This window comes from Malaya genurostris, chromosome 3 (genome assembly GCF_030247185.1).
Source record: "Malaya genurostris strain Urasoe2022 chromosome 3, Malgen_1.1, whole genome shotgun sequence".
NCBI lineage: Eukaryota > Metazoa > Arthropoda > Insecta > Diptera > Culicidae > Malaya > Malaya genurostris.
Genome location: NC_080572.1, coordinates 10,693,405 through 10,707,776, shown reverse-complemented (window position 1 = coordinate 10,707,776; position 14,372 = coordinate 10,693,405). Strand labels below are relative to the sequence as shown.

The 14,372-nt window shown below is 35.4% G+C and overlaps 1 long non-coding RNA gene across 6 annotated transcripts; it reads left to right on the top strand.

The window, feature by feature from the left end:
• The first annotated feature begins 238 nt into the window (after positions 1 to 238).
• Positions 239 to 11,802, top strand: LOC131438530 (uncharacterized). 6 transcript variants are annotated; one of them, XR_009230949.1, is made up of 5 exons: positions 239 to 484; positions 537 to 1,012; positions 1,072 to 1,224; positions 10,872 to 10,978; positions 11,109 to 11,802. It is a non-coding gene; the product is annotated as an uncharacterized LOC131438530 (long non-coding RNA). The 6 variants fall into 6 exon arrangements; XR_009230950.1 differs by having other exon boundaries at positions 241 to 484; positions 1,072 to 1,220; XR_009230948.1 differs by having other exon boundaries at positions 244 to 484; positions 11,322 to 11,802.
• Positions 11,803 to 14,372: the final 2,570 nt, after the last annotated feature.

Genomic DNA, 14,372 nt, shown 5'->3' with positions numbered 1-14,372 from the left:
CGCTCTAGTTGGTAGTCGGTCTTCGTTACCTGTTCCATCGACTGACTGACGTTGAGGGGCACAATCCCAGGGGAAAATCAATGGCCTTGTTTAAATTCTATTACGGCGCAGACAATAAATGGGATAGCGGGCTCCGGCACTGAATGAAGCTTATAAAACAATTATAAAACAAGTAACGATGTGTCTATTCGAAAAGTGCTAACAAGAGGAATATGAGCCGGTGTGAGTTAGGCAAACAAATCACTCGGTTCTGGTTTTTCGGTGCGGTGTGATACGGATGTAATTTTATAATCGAAATTGAGAGAACAATCTTCCCCTGTTTGACATTTGAATGAATCATGTGAAAATCTATCAATATAAAATACAATGAAATAACAGCATATTCTGCTAAAAAATTATCAGCTGTTTTGTTTGCCATCTTAGGATAGCAATCCCGTTTTCTGTTTGGACACAGTCTGGTGGAAAAAGTAGCCCACGGGCTGAGGTAATAATAACGAAGCGTCGTATTATTCACACACTTAATTGAATTGGTTTAGCAAAAACACGCCCCCCCAGTGGAGCAATGCGAACCAATCAGAAGAAAGCATTGGAAAGGGAAACATCGGAAGCAGGAAGCACCTTCATGGCTGGCGAAACGTTGTGGCGCCGGAGGAAGTAAAACATCACAGCACCGATTCGTACTTTCTCAACCGACCGCACCGACACCAACTGGCGCCACTTTCTGTTCCGACGGTTAGCACGTGGTTCAACTGTTTCGATGCGCAAGCTCCCGTCATGCGGTCTCACCTGGCTAGGTTGAATTACCCAGACGGTCTCTGCCTTACCCGCTGAAAGTGTCCTCCGTTGGACAGATGACAGATTGTTGAGGTGAAATATTGAGCAGATTCTCTTGTTCCGGCTACACAGGATGGTTCATTGTTTTCGTTTGAGCGCTGTGACAACGACGACGACGACGACGGGGAAACTCTGCTCGGAACCCGTTGATAGTGGATCGAAAGGTCGACCTTTCTAGGTTAAGTGTAAATTTGAGCAGTGATTGTTTTCGATAGATGATTGTTTTGGTGCTTGCAGATCGATTGTCAGCCGATTGAATTGTTTGTTGCCAGAAGAAGAACAGTGCGATCTAGTTGGCCTTGACAGCAAAAGTGTTTACCTGCGATGTTAGGATGACATTGAACGGCAACGCAGTAGTGTGTGCTTTGGAACAGTTGGTTATTGAAGTAGGTAATCTGAGTTTTAATGTACGTAATTGTTAGGTTTTCGATTTTTTTCGAAAAATTTTCTGATGCATGACAACATTATAATGGATCTATGTGAGTTGTGATTGGAAGCTGATTTCCCCGGCTTTTGAATGGCGATAATTTTTACTTGCCTCCCGCAGATGGAATAATGTTTTGATGAAGAAACTTGTTGAACAATTCCAACAAACTTCTTTTTGCAATATCGGACAGATTCTTAAGTTTCATTAAATGTTGTTCAACCCGGGAGCGTTATTGTGATAAGACAAGAGTGCTATAGAAAAATCCATCACTGAAAATTGCTCTGTGTAGGAACAGAATCTGGACAAACTTTCCTAGCAAAGTCAAATACCCATCGGTTCGAGTATTCCTCACTCTCATTTCCCACGTTACGATTCCACATTCGTCTGGCCGTGTTTCATTGAGGTTTCTCTTGACAAACCTTCTACAAAATGTCTCCAATAGCTACATTTCTTGGCCCGAAATATGCTCTTGTATCTGGTTTCTAAGGTCAAACATTTTTCAAAACTCTGATTTGGGATTGTTCTGCGGCCTCCAGAATCGAACAAACAAGCAAGCCAACGGGGGGGGGGGAGCTCTTCCATTGAATTCAAGATACTTGAGAATCTACTTTGGTATTCCATCCATTCAATATATTTGTCATATCATATGGAATATTCGCCCTTATTCTGAATAACGACGTATTGATTTTTCGATCGAATGTGGTTCGATCGAATCATAGCTACCTTTGATTTTGGTAGCGTTATGGGGAATACAAACGAAATACGAGGGAAAAAAACGATACGACGTTATTTAGAATAAGGTCGATTAACTGATGTAGCAATGCATTTGCTACTACTGATTGTGATGATGATTGGTAAATGATCGCTACCGTGTAATTCAAAAAATATTTTCCAGGTGCAATCTAGTCGAATTGAAGTCGAACAAAGAGAAAAATCTAATGCACTTGGACGTGCAGGAGGTCTTGGAATCCATGTTATGTTACCCATATTTAAAACTGTCATGGTGAAATTGTCCCAAATATTATATATTAAATACAGGGTGGCAAGTGACCGGGAAAATCCGGGAAAACCGAGAAAAAATCGAAAATTTTGTTTCACCGGGAAAAACCGGGAAAAAGTCGCAAATTTAAGTGGAAAACCGGGAAAAATATTACTAGCTCACATTTGAGCTCATGTTTGAGTTTGTTAGCGTAATGATTTTTTTTTTTTCAACAAGGGGAAAAATAGTAGACAATGCCAAATTTTGCGTTTGAGCGAGATGTTCAGTAAAAGTGTTGAACCAACTGCTTGTCCCATACAGGTTCTAGGTTGAACATTCCACTGGAAATTAGGCCTACACCCCACAGTGCACAGTGATTTCTTTCATTACAAAAGTTGGCAGAAACCATAAATGTGTCGGTAAACGTCAGCTGGATGATTTTTTATTAAAAATTTGAGGTCTCAGAATATATTTCCATCTTGATATTGTATGAAAAAATATTCGATCCACCTAAAAAAGACATGATGCACCGTTCGCTACGGACCGGAAAATGACGATTTTTTGAATAAATTCACTTGTGTATTTTTTTTTTTTAATTCGTGATTGATTTGGAGCTTTCACTAATATTTCAGATTATGATTAAACCTGCGTGGAAAATGTATACACTGAGAAAAAAAACTTTTTCCTTTCAAACTTGAAAACATCAATTTTCTCCAAAAGTGCTAATCTTAATATTTTTATTTTCTGAAATGTTGTAACTTACAACTGTTGAAGTTTATTGCACTATTAGTAAAGATGGGAGAGTGACAAACGAAAAGGTTTTTTTACAAAAATATTGATTTTTGGGAAATGTTGATCATTTTTCATTTCTTAAGTTTTTCGACTCGATTTTATGAAAGATCGAAAACTTTACAATAAGAGAAGTACGAAACAAAATGTGGTTGAATACTAAGTTAAGAGCTGCTTAAATTAGGTGACACCATCACTGGTACCATATACATATTACACTTGCTGCGTTTGAACAGAGTATTGCATGAAAAGCGGACGCAATATAAAGATCTTCATGATATAGTATTTTTGCTTCATGACAATACAAGGTCCCATGTTCCGAAGGTTGTAAAAGCTTTTTTTGTAATCGCTGCAATGAAAAGTTCTGCCCCAGCCGACATTTTTATCAGACATTGCTCCATATGGTTGCCATTTGCTCCAATCCATTGCGCATAACTTGTCAGGTCAGTTTCAAAAACTACACCACCAAAAATTGGATCGATTCATTCGTCGAATCTGAGGAAAAGGAATTGTACAAACGTGATATCCGAGTCGGTACCAACTGTACTGTATTTATACACCCACAAAAAATCATGAAACTTAGCAGAAAATACCTGTTTTAATCTACCTAGTGGTGTAAAGATGCCTTTCTCATATCAATTATACTATCATAAATAAATAATTATTCGATTCTTGAAAGAATAACCGAAATCGGTTTGTTTGACCGTCTATTGATAGAAATTATCAATTGCAGAAGATTTGAAGTCGATTTAGAAATTTTCTTGTGGTTTTTCGTCGTTTTCAGTGATGGTATAATATTTTTAACACACTTTACCCTGTATTTCCGGACCCGGATGTCGGATTCGGATGAAATTAAGGAATTCCATATGGGACCACAGGACCTTCCATTTGAACTCAAGTTTGTGGAAAACGGTCGCGCCATCTATGAGAAAAGCTAGAAAACATATTTTCATTTTTTTGCACATTTTATCCCATAACTCTAGAACCGGAAGTCAGATCCAAATGAAATTCAGGAATTTAGTATGGAACCTGAAGAGCTTATATTTTAATCTTAGTTTGCAAAAATCGATTCAGCCATCTCCAAAAAAAGATGGTGAACTTATTTTCACTATGTTTTGCACAGTTAACCCTATAATTCCGGAACCGGAAGTCGGATCCAAATAAAATTCAGGAATTTTGTATGGAACCACAAGACCTTTCATTTGAATCTAAGTTTATGAAAATCGGTTCAGCCAGCTCCAGAAAGTTAGTGCAAAAAAACGTTACATACACACATAAGCACATATACCCACATACACACAGACATTTTGCGTACTCGACGAACTGAGTCGAATGGTATATGACACTCGGCCCTGCGTGCCTCGGTTCAAAAGTCATTTTTCACAGTGATTGCGTAACCTTTCTATATGAGAACGCAAAACGCTACCAACTTTTATTATTTATAAATAGATTTATATAACGACATTTACATAGGTGTTTTATATTTTGCATGTTATAAATATTCTGATTTTATTTATCATATAGCCGTTTATTTAAATTTTACTCGCACCGACTTCATTTACAAAAGTATAGCCCTTGTCTTTGTGATTTTTATTGTCGATCTCGCAAACAATTGAAAATAACCTTTAAGGTGCCGAGATGTGCAGGATCGCATAGTGGTTTTTGAAAAGTAGAGAAACAATGTTATGAAAACAAATACTATTCAAACAAACAAATACAATTACAGTGGCAGCCCTTTCCTACCTATATAGAACTGTAATCGCAAAACATCATCATTGCGCCATATATGTTGTATGGAAGGAGATGATATGGAGAGATTATTTCTTATTCAAAAATTTATATACTTTAATCTGTAATCTTTCACGTATCTGAAAATTCAAAAAAAATAATGCAGTGCAGGAAAAAAATAGTTTTTTTTGAATTTCTGCCACATTGGCATCACTGTGCAGTGGTTTGTATCGACAAAAACGTGAACTTAATTCTCTAACTGCTAAACCGTAAATCCGATACATAGTTTCTTTGGAGGACTCATTTACAAAAATATACCTCGTGATTTGATCACAATAAAAAAAGTGCAAAACCAACTATGATAAAAGTTCATTTCAACCACTTTTTTCCCTTAAGAGATAGAAAAACGATGTCTTCTACAAAGTTTTAGAACTTCTAACTATGCCGAAGAAGCTATAGGTGTAACGCAAAAAGTTTCGGATATATGAATCATTTTTGTTTAAAACCACTTAAAATCAAGTTTTGGTGCATAACTTTTTTTGCAATTATTTTCTATGTCTACTATGTTCGAGACAATTACTAAAAACGTAAAATTACACATTTTCGTTGAAGACTGTGCACGGTTTGGCCTTTGCCTTAAAAAGTTATTTTTACATTTAAACTTTTATATACATCAACATTAACTACTATACTTTTTGGAAAGCTTAAATCATGTAATATAAAGTTACGAAGTGCATAACGTGGCCCTTTTAAATTGTGTAAATAAGACAACGGAATATAAAATACTTTTTTGACCATTTTCTTAGCAAAAACATTTACTAAAACGACTATCTTCGGTTTATCAAACGGAGTTTTGTAGAAAATGTGCAAAAATTGGAATCATTGGTGTAGGTTTGGTGCAATGGTGCACTCCAATTAGAAGACATAAAAATAAGTATTCAACACACTTGCAAAATGAATGGCAATGTCTCAAGGTAACATCGAGGATTTAATTCTTTTTTTAGAATTTATTTTTTTTAATTTTCAAAAATTCTTATTAGTTTTCTTGTTTTCAAGTTTACTAATGATTGCCCTTATTTCATCATAATTTGCCTCAGTAATGTCATCTTGAGACAATACTTGTGATATGCTTATATTTCTATGAGATGTCAATAGGACTCACAAAATAAAAATGGAATAGTTGTCGACTTCGATCTTATCCACCGTTTTCAGGGAGTATTTGAGTTCCTTCTTTGAGTGTTGAAACTGGTTTCTGAGGACCTGTATAGAATCTAAGAAAGATTTAGAATATGGAATGATTTGTTCAGTGAATCTATGTTTAATTTTCTTTTAAAGAACCTCAACTATTCCATAGCAGGATCACAAAAACATTGATATTGATGTAGATGAATGATAATTGAATTTAGTTTGAACTTTTGGAACTGATAGACTCCTAACTTCAATAATGATTTAAATTATGTATGGCTGTATCGATATTTCTCAAAACAATTTCAAGGTTTACATTCTGTATTCTAGCCAATTAGTTCTAAGGTGGTAGAATATATAACTAATTGAACTAATCATTGCTTAATTTGAAACCCTGAATTTTATTGATAGATAATCTGAATCAAAGCCAGGTTACTACAAATGTTACATTAATCTGCTAGATCAATTGTATAAAGGTTTCTCATAGAAGATAAATTTGTTGAGCTGTTGTAAATAAAACGGGGTAAAACCAGCGGAGAGTTCATTATGAAGATCACTCCACAGCATTCAGAATCCTATTAGGAAAATAATAGATCGATATCTTGTGCATTTTATAGCTATCATTTGAATTATTTGCTCATCAACGCATTAAAATCGTAAACTTGCTGTATTTCAAAAAATGGGATGACATGACGGATGTACGTATTGTTTATTGACTAACAGATACATTAGAAAAAAAATTGTTGTTTTAGAAGAGCAAGCAGTGGCAGCCGAACAGTTTTGCTAAATCTTAGGTATATGTACATCTAATGATTTCAAATTGAATTTTATTACAAGAGAATTTAATTTTTTTGACAGATAGGCCTTCGTTAATAATTGGTTTCATGGTTTCCATCGCAATCAGAGCATAACGATTCATCTGAGGGTATCGTTCATTGAACAGACGTGCTTGCAAGCAAATTAGTACAATTTGAACAGCGAATGCCCATATGAACATTTGTTGTACCATGACCGACGCCCTAGCAATGACAATTTTGTGTTAGGTTTGCTTTACCATCATGCCGTTTATAATTTTCCCGCCGAACTGAGATTTCCACTTTCACTTCCGGAAAGAACAACGAAAGCTTTGTACAAAATGCTTTGAAATTGCAGGCAAAGATTGTTGTTATTTTTTCATAGTAACAAGCGTCCATTTTTTGGGATTGTTGTTCCTTATTGATTTATTTTCAATCATATGTATATCAAAAAACCCTTCTTAATCCACCTAGTGGTGTGCTAATACCTTTCTCTTTCTTCAAAGCAATCTCATGATTTTTTGCGTCATTTTATGAGATACTTTCTGACACTAATTTTGGCTCATTCTTGACACCTATTAATTCAGATTGATTCGAATGTTTCACAAAAGCATGCTTCAATGTTTATGTCACACAGTCAGCATCATTTTTTCAAACTAGTGCTTGACATTTGCGTTGCCCATTTGTATGAGAACAGTGATGCTGATCTAAAAAACCCTTCTTAGTCCACTTAGTGGAATTTTCATGTATCTTGAAAAATCACCATAGGGGGGAATACATGAAACTTTCGAAACCGAAAAATAAATTTTGATGCCAAAAGACTTAGAAATGCATAAAAATCGAGATTTAGTGTCATCTTGAAAAAAAAATTTTTTTTTTAAATTCGACTTTTTGGAAGTCGCAGAAAGTTGATATTTTCAAAAAAAAAATTTTTTTTCATATGACACTAAATCTCGACGTTTCATGCAGTTTTGAGGCTTTTGGCATCAAAAAAATTCTCGAATTTGGAAATTTCATGTACTCCCCGCTATGGTGCTTTTTCAAGATCGAAAATTTTCAAACCTTAACCGCCGGACAGCACCCCTTACGCATGTCCGATTTAGCTCAAATTTTGCATGAGGACATATTTCAAGGAGCTTAAACTTTTGAGCAGTAGCGCTTTACGAAATTAGAGGTGATCCCAAAATATTGGCACCCTTTCATATATAAGAGCGGTAAAAATCAACGTGTTTTGTCGGTTACGTCACTTATACCATTATATCTTCGGAACCAAAAGTCACAGCCATTTGGTCTTCGAACTCGATCAATGGCCTAATAATAGCTTTCAAACGGGCCTAGGTTTATTGAAATCGGTACTGCCATCTCCGAGAAACATGCGCGATATAAAAACAACACATTTTGTCGGATACCTCACTTATTCCATTATATCTCCGGAACTAAAAAACACAGCCATTCGATCTTCGAACTTGATCAATGGTCCGACAGTAGCTTTCAAACGAGCCTAAGTTTGTTAAAATCGGTTCAGCCATCTCTGAGAAAATTGAGCGGTAAAAATATCTTCGAAAAATCATCGTTTTTGCGATTTTTTTTCCAGAATTATCGTTTAACAAAATAAATTCAAATGTTTTGCATGATAAAAAGCATCATTCAAACAACATTTTGTAATTTTTTCGTGGAAAAATATTGAGAAATGAGTCGGTGAAGAGATATGTTTGAGAATACTTCTTGAAAATCATTATTTGCGGTGTCCACTGTATCTCAGCGCAGACTAATCAGAAAGATGGTCATTATTTCGACTATTTTTTTCTCATTCAAAATAAACGTTTCATTTTAACAAAAACACGCTCACTTCATACTTGGTTAATGAATACATACAATGATACATCGAAGAGCTTCGGTTCCATATTTTTTAAAACTGTGGAAAAGTTCAGTATTTAAAATTTTCTAAAATAATAACCAATCCACCATGCGTCTCCTGGCCTCGGAAAATTTTTCTAACGTTTGAACGATTTCTATACCTATTTTTGATATTTATAAAAAAAGTTAAAAAAAACCGGAGCACATTTATATTCCTTCTTAAATTGCTTCCAAACACAACACACCAAGTAGCAACGCAACGAACTTCCGTTTGTGAGACCAGATCGATATTTTATCATAATGCGATATTCCGTGAGAAGTTCTCTGCCCCACGAACTTTTTTCCAATGTGATCACTGTGTGCAGAAAAACTGTAATAAACATTTGATTTTATTTGATTTTACGTTTCGTCTTAGACTCATCAGTGCGTAGCAGTTTATGTTGAACTGCTACCTCCGACCTGACGGTTCAACATAAACCGCTAGGCAGACGTAAAGTTAATGCTATTTGCAAAACACTTCTTTGATATTACACCTAAGTGTAATATCAAAACCGACGTCCCGAACGAAACAAGTTTCGGCTTACTAGCCGTACAGATTTTGGTAAGTTTGAGAGGTAAAGAGCTTTTACCCCCTAATTTATGCTAGGTGCACAGAACCAATTTCATTTGATTTTACGTTTCGTCTTAGACTCATCAGTGCGTAGCAGTTTATGTTGAACTGCTACCTCCGACCTGACGGTTCAACATAAACCGCTAGGCAGACGTAAAGTTAATGCTATTTGCAAAACACTTCTTTGATATTACACCTAATAATAAACAGCCCTATATTTAAGCCAGTAACCCGTTTTATTTGTCTGATCAATGTAATCACAATACAGACATGCTCAAAAAGTCTGTCATAGTCAAACATAACAACTGTCAAAATATTGACTGTCGGCAGTCGAACTTGACTGTTGCAGTCATTTAACTGTGAATAGAGTGATCACATTGCCAGACCAAATATAAACTGCCGAAAAATTACTTGTATGTGGCAGATAAACTGGCTAGTCTGATCGTAGCTTAAGTAGATTCCTGTTTTAAATGAATTCACCTTTCTAATGATGATAAAACTTTTGGAATTGGTCAAAAGCTAGCGGAGATATAGGCCCTTGTTACCATTTTCATTTACACTTTCACGTTCACCTCACTCACATATCACTTCACTTGAGTTTACCTATTACCAGTAATACTCACAGTGTAGCGATCACTGTAGTGAAAAAATCTCAAAATGTTGTTGATGCTTTACTTTTTTATCTGAAGCGACTTCCGTAATAAGGATCTACATTCACTTCACTCGAGTTCCACCGTGAAGTGATACCGGTAATAAGGACAATAATTAGTCAAAATTATCGTTCCCTTGTTTAGCCCCTTGGTATTAGGAGTATTTATTAACAAATACCCAAAAACATTGAATCAATCAGACTCACTGTTTCTGATGAATATGTATATTGTTTTCGAGGAGTTTTTGCTTATGTCAACCTCAAAAGTAAAGTAAAAATGATAAGCTGATGATGCTAATTGTCCTTTTCGGTCATGAAGAATGCTTATGCAAAATTTGAAACAAATCATAAGTCGAGCTTTGAGTTCAATTGGAATCGTTCAAGAATAACGATACAATGTTGTAACAAAAGCTGATTCAAAATAGAGCGGTCCTTGAAATCAATCATAGATTAAATAACGCTAAATGTTTGTCATTTTCGTAGAAGTAGGCTATGCTAACCGACAAGGGATCCAGTTTCAAATGCAAATTATATCATAATTAACAACATTCAATCAACATTTAGACACCCCTCATTTAGCGTTCAATGAGCCAAAGACGATCCGATTGTATGAGAGATACGAAAACTTGATCAGCTTGTTGAAGCTTAACACGTAGTTATTGAAAGTTCAACAATAACAGATAGAATGGAGCAATAAACTGCAAAAACACGAAAACAAATCTCTCTCAAGAGACAACATAATCCGAGCAATTCAATTACACCCTTCATATAAAACGGTCTTCATTACCGAAACTATGTAGTTCGTTCGCCTACCAAAAAAAGGGATTCGCCCATCCCAACGGTGATTTTTAAGAACCCATTTCATAGCCATTTCCTCAAGAACGACGAGAAGAGAAACAGAGAGAAGTGTTCTACTAGAGCAGTTTCCTTCAGTACCTCCAGTAGTTGATTCAGTCGAACGGTTCTTTCTCCGGCGAAAAAGATAAACCCCTTACAGGCTTCCCTCGTTTGTTTTCCAGATTGTTGGTTCGCGGCACCAGAAGAAACAAATCGTTCGCTCAACAACGAAGCATCAAACCACTTCAACCAGGACCGGATAAGAAGCTTGAACTGCTGTTCAAAGCAGGTGATATTTTTTATTCAGTTGCGAACTTGATTGCTTTAATTGAGTCAAGATCTTGTTTTAATTAACATGTTTAATAATGAATGAAACATCATTCAAGGTGTTTTCTACTAGCTAACAATCTTATTTTCAGATCGACAAAATCCGCAAGGATTCAAAGCTCCATTGTTTACATACCAGCCTTCAAATCAAGAACAAACCATTTCATGTTCTTGTTGCCAGCAGAAAGCGGCAAACAAGGGGAGATGGTTATGCAAAAAATAGATTTTAATACTAATTTTTTATTATTCACGTCGGTTTGATAACTAGAGATTTATCGAATGCTAACGCTTCTTTCTTTCGACAGTGACGAGTACGAACAGCGATGTACGTACTGTCCGACTGAAAGTGGCCCAACGGTTTGTCCACCGGATTGCTTCTGCAAGCGACCGCCAGATGACAGCTCGGATCGGCTGTAAAACTTCTAGGCGGGGCGGCAAAACACATGCAAAATGCGGCTGATGTCATAATTGGTGTAAATTTCCAAACTTTCTTCTCTTCAATCAGATTTAGCGGCACAAGATCAATTTTGATCAAGTTTGCACTACAGAACCGTCGATCACACACACATACACATACGATAAATGGGCACATTTAAAAAATATCTATAGAAGCAGCAGCTGAATCGCTAATAAAACTAGTTTAACGTTGAATGTTCGCTTTCATAGCCGCAATATGTCATTGTTTGGTAGGTATAAATAGTAATTCATGCAATTAAAAGCAGTACGAAATACATTGTATTCAAAATAATCAAAATAAATCAACAGAAAAGGACTAAATTGTGTTTAATGAACGGTTTCTGTAGTGTGCTTCGAAAGTTTGCCACAGTCTAGAATTGTCTATCAATGTCAGAATAAAAAAAACGATTCGATAAAAAATATTTTTACTGACACATAAAACCACATCTTTGTCGCAAGCGAAGGATGCTGCTGCTACAGGGATGATGGTTAACAAAAATTTCATTTTTTGTCAAACTCCATGAAGAGCTTATGTAATAAACTTTACGGAACGAGTAAGAACGACGACGGTTCTTCACAACAAACGACTTGTTACGACAGCGATGTATTTGCTCTTCAATCTACACATGCGCAGCGTCCAGGTAGTAAAAACATAGCTTGGTATGGGTAGTTATTGCAATATGTTTAGGGTGTTTATGTTTCACAGATTTTCAGTAGGAATCTTGTAGCATTTTCGTTTCCTACCAGCGTAGGATAGGGAAAGGTGATTTTACTACCGTTAATGTTGAGAATGTATGGGTGTTTCACCCAGAACACTATTGTTCTAAACAGATGTCAAGGTGGAGACAAAATAATGTTACTCTCAGTTCTGCTTATCTATTGTGAAAATAAGTATTCAATTTCGGCTCACTACGCACCGGGGAGTAGCTTTTGAATGACTATTGCGCTGCATTCATAAATAAAATATAAATAAAAGCGCAACATAAATTCGTAATTTAGTGTGCTTGTTTCTCGTGAATTATGGTTAGTATAAAACTACTAACAGGCCATTCATAGTAATTTTACTTTATCTTGGTTACTTATTGCAGAAGTTGTCATTTTAAAGATATACCTGATTTACAGCGTAGATTAGATAACAAATACTTAGTAGTTTCGATATTATTCAGAATTTCGGATCATGATTAGGCTCGAAACTAGATATTTTAACTACCACAGGGACGTAACGTATATATATATATACATATATATATATATATATATATATATATATATATATATATATATATATATATATATATATATATATATATATATATATATATATATATATATATATATATATATATATATATATATATATATATATATATATATATATATATATATATATATATATATATATATATATATATATATATATATATATATATATATATGTGTGTGTGTATATATATATATAAAAATGGGTGTAGGTTTGTATGTTTGTAACGCCATAACTTCGGAACTACTAAACTTGGCACAGGTACTTATTGCATCTCAAAGATGGTTTAGGGAGTATTATAATAGGGAAGCAAGCGTAGCAAGTGTAATTAACAGGAGAGGATCATGACAAAATTCATATAACTTGAAGAGAATCGCTACGTTTTGAAGACCATAGAAACATTTTGCATGACTTTACGGGGGGTGGATGTAGCAAGTGCCTTTAAAAAGGGGGTGTAATGTTTGAAACGGCATAATTCCGAAACTACTGAACGGGTTGCCACCAAACTTGGCACAGGTACTTCTTGCTCTTCAGAGATGGTCATAAGAGTATTTTTATAGGGGAGGAAGCCTAGCAAATCTACTTAACAGGGGGAGTGATGACAAAATTTATTTAATTTGACGAGAATTAGGTTTTGCACGAACATGACATAACCTCACAAAAATGAACAAAATGAATTAATTTTGACAGTTATCAGTGGTTTGTTTACAGTGGATAAGTTCATCGGAAGTTCATCGTTTGATTTCGAATTTTGCACGCTGCCTCACATGAAACGAAGGATCATAAAATTTAGCGATATGGATGCAATTGAAAGTAAGCAAAATCACAAACTATCCGCATACGCACACGGATTGTCCCCCGCTGACAGAGCGAGGTACGTGGAAAAAATAAGAGACATAAGTTTAATTGATCCCTACATTGCGAGTTTAAACGACTTTATAACTAAGGATAACGTGTGTCAAAGAGGCTTTCAATTTTATATCTTTGGGGAATCTAGTTATGGTTGATGAAGAATATCAAAGGAGCATGTACATCAATAAATTAAATCCAACAAAACGTTGATATGAATTCATCTGTAAAAGTAACAGGAGAGCAAAGTTTAGCTATTCCAAACACACAGAAGGCGCGTCGTTTGAATTGGCGTTGCAAAATTATGCACTCCTGTTACTGCTCTGTATAATATTCAATTTATCAGCTGCATAACATGCTTTGTGATTGAACATGTTTTCTTATTATAATTATCATTAATCACAGCATTTATGTTAATGTTATCAGGATTCGTTGACATTAATCCGCGAATACGGTATTGCATAGATTTCAAATACATCACGAAGCATAGAATTCTGATGCGACCGACCAAATAAACTTTTAGAAATTCTTTCATTCTTTCTGACATACTTTTAGTAAAATGACTATAATTTTTTCCAATCGCTGTGTCAAGTGCAATCAAAGCCAAACACTGATAACAGACTTTCGCACCGGAAGTGTGATTCTGTTTTTTTTTTCAATACGATTGAAAACTCGTGCACATGTCTGGTTTTTGATTTTCGGTAATTTTCTCAGGCCGATGATAGGGTTTAGGTTTTGTGGAAGCACGTGAAGTGAGAAACATTCGAGGTTCAAGGCGGGAGCAACGGTC